Source organism: Salmo salar, chromosome ssa15 (genome assembly GCF_905237065.1).
Source record: "Salmo salar chromosome ssa15, Ssal_v3.1, whole genome shotgun sequence".
In the NCBI taxonomy this organism is placed as follows: Eukaryota; Metazoa; Chordata; class Actinopteri; order Salmoniformes; family Salmonidae; genus Salmo; species Salmo salar.
The window spans coordinates 90,024,407-90,031,229 of NC_059456.1; the positions used below are offsets into that span (position 1 = coordinate 90,024,407).

The 6,823-nt window shown below is 41.7% G+C and overlaps 1 long non-coding RNA gene across 1 annotated transcript; it reads right to left on the bottom strand.

The window, feature by feature from the left end:
• Positions 1-104: 104 nt before the first annotated feature.
• Positions 105-2,668, bottom strand: LOC123727144 (uncharacterized). Its single transcript, XR_006759088.1, has 3 exons — positions 2,458-2,668; positions 1,520-1,687; positions 105-1,222 (listed from the first exon to the last, which is right to left on the bottom strand). It is a non-coding gene; the product is annotated as an uncharacterized lncRNA (long non-coding RNA).
• Positions 2,669-6,823: the final 4,155 nt, after the last annotated feature.

The following is a 6,823-nucleotide window of genomic DNA, read 5'->3' on the forward strand; positions in this document are numbered from 1 at the left end:
TCAATGTATATTCCTCTGATATATACTGAAAACAAAGCAAAACGCAACTCTGAATGTTTGAGAGGAACGCTCTACTTAGAAACTCTCACTCTAATGCTCACCAATGCAAAGTGACATGATCACAAAATAATTTATTAGCAGCAAAGTCAATCAATACCCAATGATTTGCCACTCTATTAATCAATAAATCACTCACAGTATTTTAGATGCACAGTTGCAAAGAGAATATCTTGACAAACCACCATCAAATGTATTTTTATTTTGCTTGCTGTTCACTTTTTAATTCAGATTATTAGGATACAGTAGTATGTTTTCTGACTTGGGGCTCAAGTCATTCCTCAAGTTAGTTCACTAACGTTTGCTGAACTTGGAAAGATAAACATGAAATGACCAACATTATGTCTACCAGTACATAGTCCTAACGGTTGTAGGGTATGTGACACTGCCTTCATTCTGTGATTGTTTTAGTACACCACAGGAGAAAACAAACACATTCCACACATGAACTCATTGCATTGACATACTAAATCTGAGATTTCTAAGGAATTCAGTTCCCCATGAGTCTAGCCATCCAAATTTAGACTACATTGTGTAGACGTTGAATTTTTGATAAATGTCTGTGCCTCTCTGTGCATCTGTGATCACTGTCTTTTTTACACACTATGGCTTACTGTAATTGTTGATAACCTGTAGGCTACAATGTAAAGTACATGAAAGGAAACATGATAGTACATATTTGCTAATGTTAACGTGAAGAAATGTACGTTTAGATATCAATTCAACATCAGGGTTGGGGTCAATTCCATTTTAATTCAATCCAATTCAGGAAGTACACTGAAGTTCCAATTCTCTCTAATGTTTTTCAATAAGGAACATTTGGAATAGGAATTGGAATTTGGTTTACTTTCTGAATTGACTGGAATTGAAATTGAATTGACCACAACCCTGTTCCACATAGACTAAAGCATTTTACTTTTACAGGTCAGAAGTAAGGCAGACGAAGGATTGCTTTTCCATGTTATATTCTATAGCAGCCATTAGGAATTACAGCTCCTTCATATATAAAGTAACTCAGACCAAAAGCAAATTTGTCCCATTCGGCGCAGAACTCGGGTTCTTTTTGCTTTCATGTGGATTGGTTCTCTTTGGTTGTCCACTGAGCAGAATGCCTGAGGGCAGGTGAAACAGACTTTGTAGTCCTGACAGCGTCTACCATCTTGCTCTAGATTCACACAGGCAAATCCATGAGTGGCATCATAATTGGAAACACACACAAGCAAATAATTTTGTAGCTATGGGCATTTGTTAACTCCTGCTGTTCTATACGTACAGCTTTGGAAATGTGAATGTAAGCTAATTTAATATGTAAAATGTAGGTTGGAATTGTGAAGGATATTGACCCTATAATATCGTCAATACCTAGTTTGTTATTGTTTATTGTTGTATATCATTGAATGTCAGTGACACATCATAGAAATCACTAAGTCATCTGTGAGCAGGTACAGTATGAATGGCTTACACTTGGAGGACGTCTCCGATCTGTAGAGCGGGGTTGTCAGACATGGTTATGGCTTCGATGGCCACAGGCTGGGAACAGATCTCATTGGGGTATTCCATCTGCAGCTGAAGCATGGTCTCATTCCATTGTCCAAGTCAAACCAACGCGTCCTCCAACGCGTCCTCCAACCTGTCACACAGGCAAGACCAGCTCAGTAAAGATGACACATTGTAGATAGCAACATGTAGTCACCTCAATCAATACATGTTTCGTGTTACGCTTAACTTATGATCTAGTTTGATGTGGTACAAGTGTTCTTATTTATAAACACGGTTCTAAAGTTTAGTTGAATATATAGACATTTTCATAAATGTTGGTAAATTTGCTTTTATTGTTTAAAGAAATGATTAAAGAGATTGCTGTGTATTTTCACTATCTAATCATGGCATGGGGTTGTTTAATGACAGACATGTATTTGTTTAAAGTCTATCACCTGATGGTTTCATTTCAGAGAGACAAATAATCGTGTTTTACTGCAATATGCTATATATCTGCCTCATCTAGTAGTACTGCTGGGTTTTACACAGTCAAATGAAACAAATAACTACATTGTTTATGAAGAACTGTACAAATAATACATTTATGACGTCGTTCAATTAAAAATACAGTAATATGAGATCTGTATGTAAAACATTTACATTTGACATTTTAGTAGATAAGCAGATCCTCTTATCCAGAGGGACTTACAGTACTGTACGTGGATTCATCTTAAGATAGCTTTGTGAAACAACCACATATCACAGTCAAATATACAGGATAGGAACATTCCATTCCAGTTAAACCATGGATATATGGCGTTCGGCAGTTGCATATCACATATCAGCTTCAATAAAGACAACTGCAATTAAAGATGCTTCTCCTGCATGGACCTCGCAATAAAGTATGTGAGGAGGATTTACCTTGGCAGAAATCAGAGGGACAGGTTAGCGTAATGTGATAGTCCTTGCACTGTCCACTTCTTTCTGTTTAAAGTTGATGCAGACAAACCCAAATGCGTCATCATAGCTGAGCAAAGAACAAAAATAATCACTGTCACTTCAGAGGAAAGTCAAAGTTTGTGTTTTAACTTTTTCTCACTAGGAGCGTGGAAGTACATTTAAAACTCAATATAAAAAACAAAAACTCTGAAATGGCATTAACATTAATGGGCTAGGGTTAGGGTTGAGGCAAGGGTTGGGTTTACCCAGAATGGACATGAAGCTAGGGTTAGGGTTTAACCAGAATGTGGACATGAAGCTAGGATTAGGGTTTAACCAGAATGTGGACATGAAGCTAGGGTTAGGGTTTAACCAGAATGTGGACATGAAGCTAGGGTTAGGGTTTAACCAGAATGTGGACATGAAGCTAGGGTTAGGGTTTAACCAGAATGTGGACATGAAGCCAGGGTTAGGGTTTAACCAGAATGTGGACATCTAGCTAGGGTTAGGGTTTAACCAGAATGTGGACAAGAAGCTAGGATTAGGGTTGAGGCTAGGGTTAGGGTTTAACCAGAATTATTTATTTATTTATTTCACCTTTATTTAACCAGGTAGGCAAGTTGAGAACAAGTTCTCATTTACAATTGCGACCTGGCCAAGATAAAGCAAAGCAGTTCGACAACATACAACAACACAGAGTTACACATGGAGTAAAACAAATATACAGTCAATAATACAGTAGAAAAATAAGTCTATGTACAATGTGAGCAAATGAGGTGAGATAAGGGAGGTAAAGGCAAAAAAAGTCCATGGTGGCAAAGTAAATACAATATAGCAAGTAAAACACTGGAATGGTAGATTTGTAGTAGAAGAAAGTGCAAAGTAGAAATAGAGATAATGGGGTGCAAAGGAGCAAAATAAAATAAATAAATACAGTAGGTGAAGAGGTAGTTGTTTGGGCTAAATTATAGATGGGCTATGTACAGGTGCAGTGATCTGTGAGCTGCTCTGACAGCTGGTGCTTAAAGCTAGTGAGGGAGATAAGTGTTTCCAGTTTCAGAGATTTTTGTAGTTCGTTCCAGTCATTGGCAGCAGAGAACTGGAAAGAGAGACGGCCAAAGGAGGAATTGGCTTTGGGGGTGACCAGAGAGATATACCTGCTGGAGCGCGTGCTACAGGTGGGTGCTGCTATGGTGACCAGTGAGCGGAGATAAGGGGGGACTTTACCTAGCAGGGTCTTGTAGATGACCTGGAGCCAGTGGGTTTGGCGACGATTATGAAGCGAAGGCCAGCCAACGAGAGCTTACAGGTCGCAGTGGTGGGTAGTATATGGGGCTTTGGTGACAAAACGGATGGCACTGTGATAGACTGCATCCAGTTTGCTGAGTAGGGTATTGGAGGCTATTTTGTAAATGACATCGCCAAAGTCGAGGATCGGTAGGATGGTCAGTTTTACGAGGGTATGTTTGGCAGCATGAGTGAAGGATGCTTTGTTGCGAAATAGGAAGCCAATTCTTGATTTAACTTTGGATTGGAGATGTTTGATGTGAGTCTGCAAGGAGAGTTTACAGTCTAACCAGACACCTAGGTATTTGTAGTTGTCCACATATTCTAAGTCAGAACCGTCCAGAGTAGTGATGCAGGACAGGCGGGCAGGTGCAGGCAGCGATCGGTTGAAGAGCATGCATTTAGTTTTACTTGTATTTAGGAGCAGTTGGAGGCCACGGAAGGAGAATTGTATGGCATTGAAGCTCGTCTGGAGGGTTGTTAACACAGTGTCCAAAGAAGGGCCAGAAGTATACAGAATGGTGTCAGCTGCGTAGAGGTGGATCAGAGAATCACCAGCAGCAAGAGCGACATCATTGATGTATACAGAGAAAAGAGTTGGCGCAAGAATTGAACCCTGTGGCACCCCCATAGAGACTGCCAGAGGTTCGGACAACAGGCCCTCCGATATGACACACTGAACTCTATCAGAGAAGTAGTTGGTGAACCAGGCGATGCAGTCATTAGAGAAACCAAGGCTATTGAGCCTGCCGATGAGGATGTGGTGATTGACAGAGTCGAAAGCTTTGGCCAGGTCAATGAAAACGGCAATGAAAACGGTTCCTGGTTGTTTCTTATCGATGGCGGTTACGATATCGTTTATGACCTTGAGCGTGGCTGAGGTGCACCCATGACCAGCTCTGAAACCAGATTGCATAGCGAAGGTGCGGTGGGATTCGAAATGGTCGGTAATCTGTTTTTTGACTTGGCTTTCGAAGACCTTAGAAAGGCAGGGCAGGATGGATATAGGTCTATAGCAATTTGGGTCAAGAGTGTCCCCTCCTTTGAAGAGGGGGATGACAGCAGCTGCTTTCCAATCTATGGGAATCTCAGACGACACGAAAGAGAGGTTGAACAGGCTAGTAATAGGGGATGCAATAATTTCGGCAGATAATTTTAGAAAGAAAGGGTCCAGATTGTCTAGCTCGGCTGATTTGTAGGGGTCCAGATTTTGCAGCTCTTTCAGAACATCAGCTGAATGGATTTGGGAGAAGGAGAAATGGGAAAGGCTTGGGCGAGTAGCTGTGGGGGGTGCAGGGCTGTTGACCGGGGTAGGGGTAGCCAGGTGGAAAGCATGGCCAGCCGTAGAAAAATGCTTATTGAAATTCTCAATTATCGTGGGTTTATCGGTGATGACAGAGTTTCCTATCCTCAGTGCAGTGGGCAGTTGGGAGGAGGTGTTCTTATTCTCCATGGACTTTACAATGTCCCAGAACTTTTTTCAATTTGTGTTGCAGGAAGCAAGTTTCTGCTTGAAAAAGCTAGCCTTAGGTTTCCTAACTGCCTGTGTATATTGGTTTCTAACTTCCCTGAAAAGTTTCATATCACGGGGGCTGTTTGATGCTAATGCAGAACGCCATAGGATGTTTTTGTGTTGGTTAAGGGCAGTCAGGTCTGGGGAGAACCAAGGGCTATATCTGTTCCTGGTTCTACATTTCTTGAATGGGGCATGCTTATTTAAGATGGTGAGGAAGGCATTTAAAAAAAATAACCAGGCATCCTCTACTGACGGGATGAGAATGTTGACATGAAGCTAGGGTTAGGGTTGAGCCAGAATGTGGACATGAAGCTAGGGTTAGGGTTTAACCAGAATGTGGACAAGAAGCTAGGATTAGGGTTGAGGCTAGGGTTAGGGTTTAACCAGAATGTGGACATGAAGCTAGGCTTAGGGTTGAGCCAGAATGTGGACATGAAGCTAGGGTTAGGGTTTAACCAGAATGTGGACATGAAGCTAGGGTTAGGGTTTAACCAGAATGTGGACATGAAGCTAGGTTTAGGGTTTAACCAGAATGTGGACATGAAGCTAGGGTTAGGGTTTAACCAGAATGTGGACATGAAGCTAGGGTTAGGGTTTACCAGAATGTGAACATGAAGCTAGTGTTAGGGTTTAACCAGAATGCGGACATGAAGCTAGGGTTAGGGTTTACCCAGAATGGACATGAAGCTAGGGTTAGGGTTTAACCAGAATGTGAACATGAAGCTAGGGTTAGGGTTTAACCAGGATGTGGACATGAAGCTAGGGTTAGGGTTTAACCAGGATGTGGACATGAAACTAGGGTTAGGGTTTAACCAGGATGTGGACATGAAGCTAGGGTTAGGGTTTAACCAGAATGTGAACATGAAGCTAGGGTTAGGGTTTAACCAGAATGTGGACATCTAGCTAGGGTTAGGGTTTAACCAGAATGTGGACATCTAGCTAGGGTTAGGGTTTAACCAGAATGTGGACATGAAGCTAGGGTTAGGGTTTAACCAGGATGTGGACATGAAACTAGGGTTAGGATTTAACCAGGATGTGGACATGAAACTAGGGTTAGGGTTTAACCAGGATGTGGACATGAAACTAGGGTTAGGGTTGAGGTTAGAGGAGCTGCTCACGAGAGGAAGGTGTCTCCAGTGTGCTGAGCAGATATCCCATAGTTGGTCTGGGCCTCAATGCTGATGGGGCTTCTACACACTTGACCAGGAAACATCTGCAGCAGCTGGGGTATCGACTCCAGGTCACCCTCATCTGATGGGTTATCACTGCTAAGCCACCGTGTCCCACACCCCTAAAAGACTAGAACATTAAACCTATAATAAAACATGACATTTAAAAAGGGATTCTACCATCAACAAAGGCTCTAGAACACAAACAACATGAGAGCAGCCTTGTGTTTTCAAAACAATGAAAACCCTGAAATGTGAACTAGTGCTTGAGCTACAGATTCACAGTAATTCATTATAATGATTAAAGCTAAAATATAGTTTGTTTGTTTGTCTCCAAGCTTTGGCATTGCCATGTACCATGGAGATGTGGGAGAAT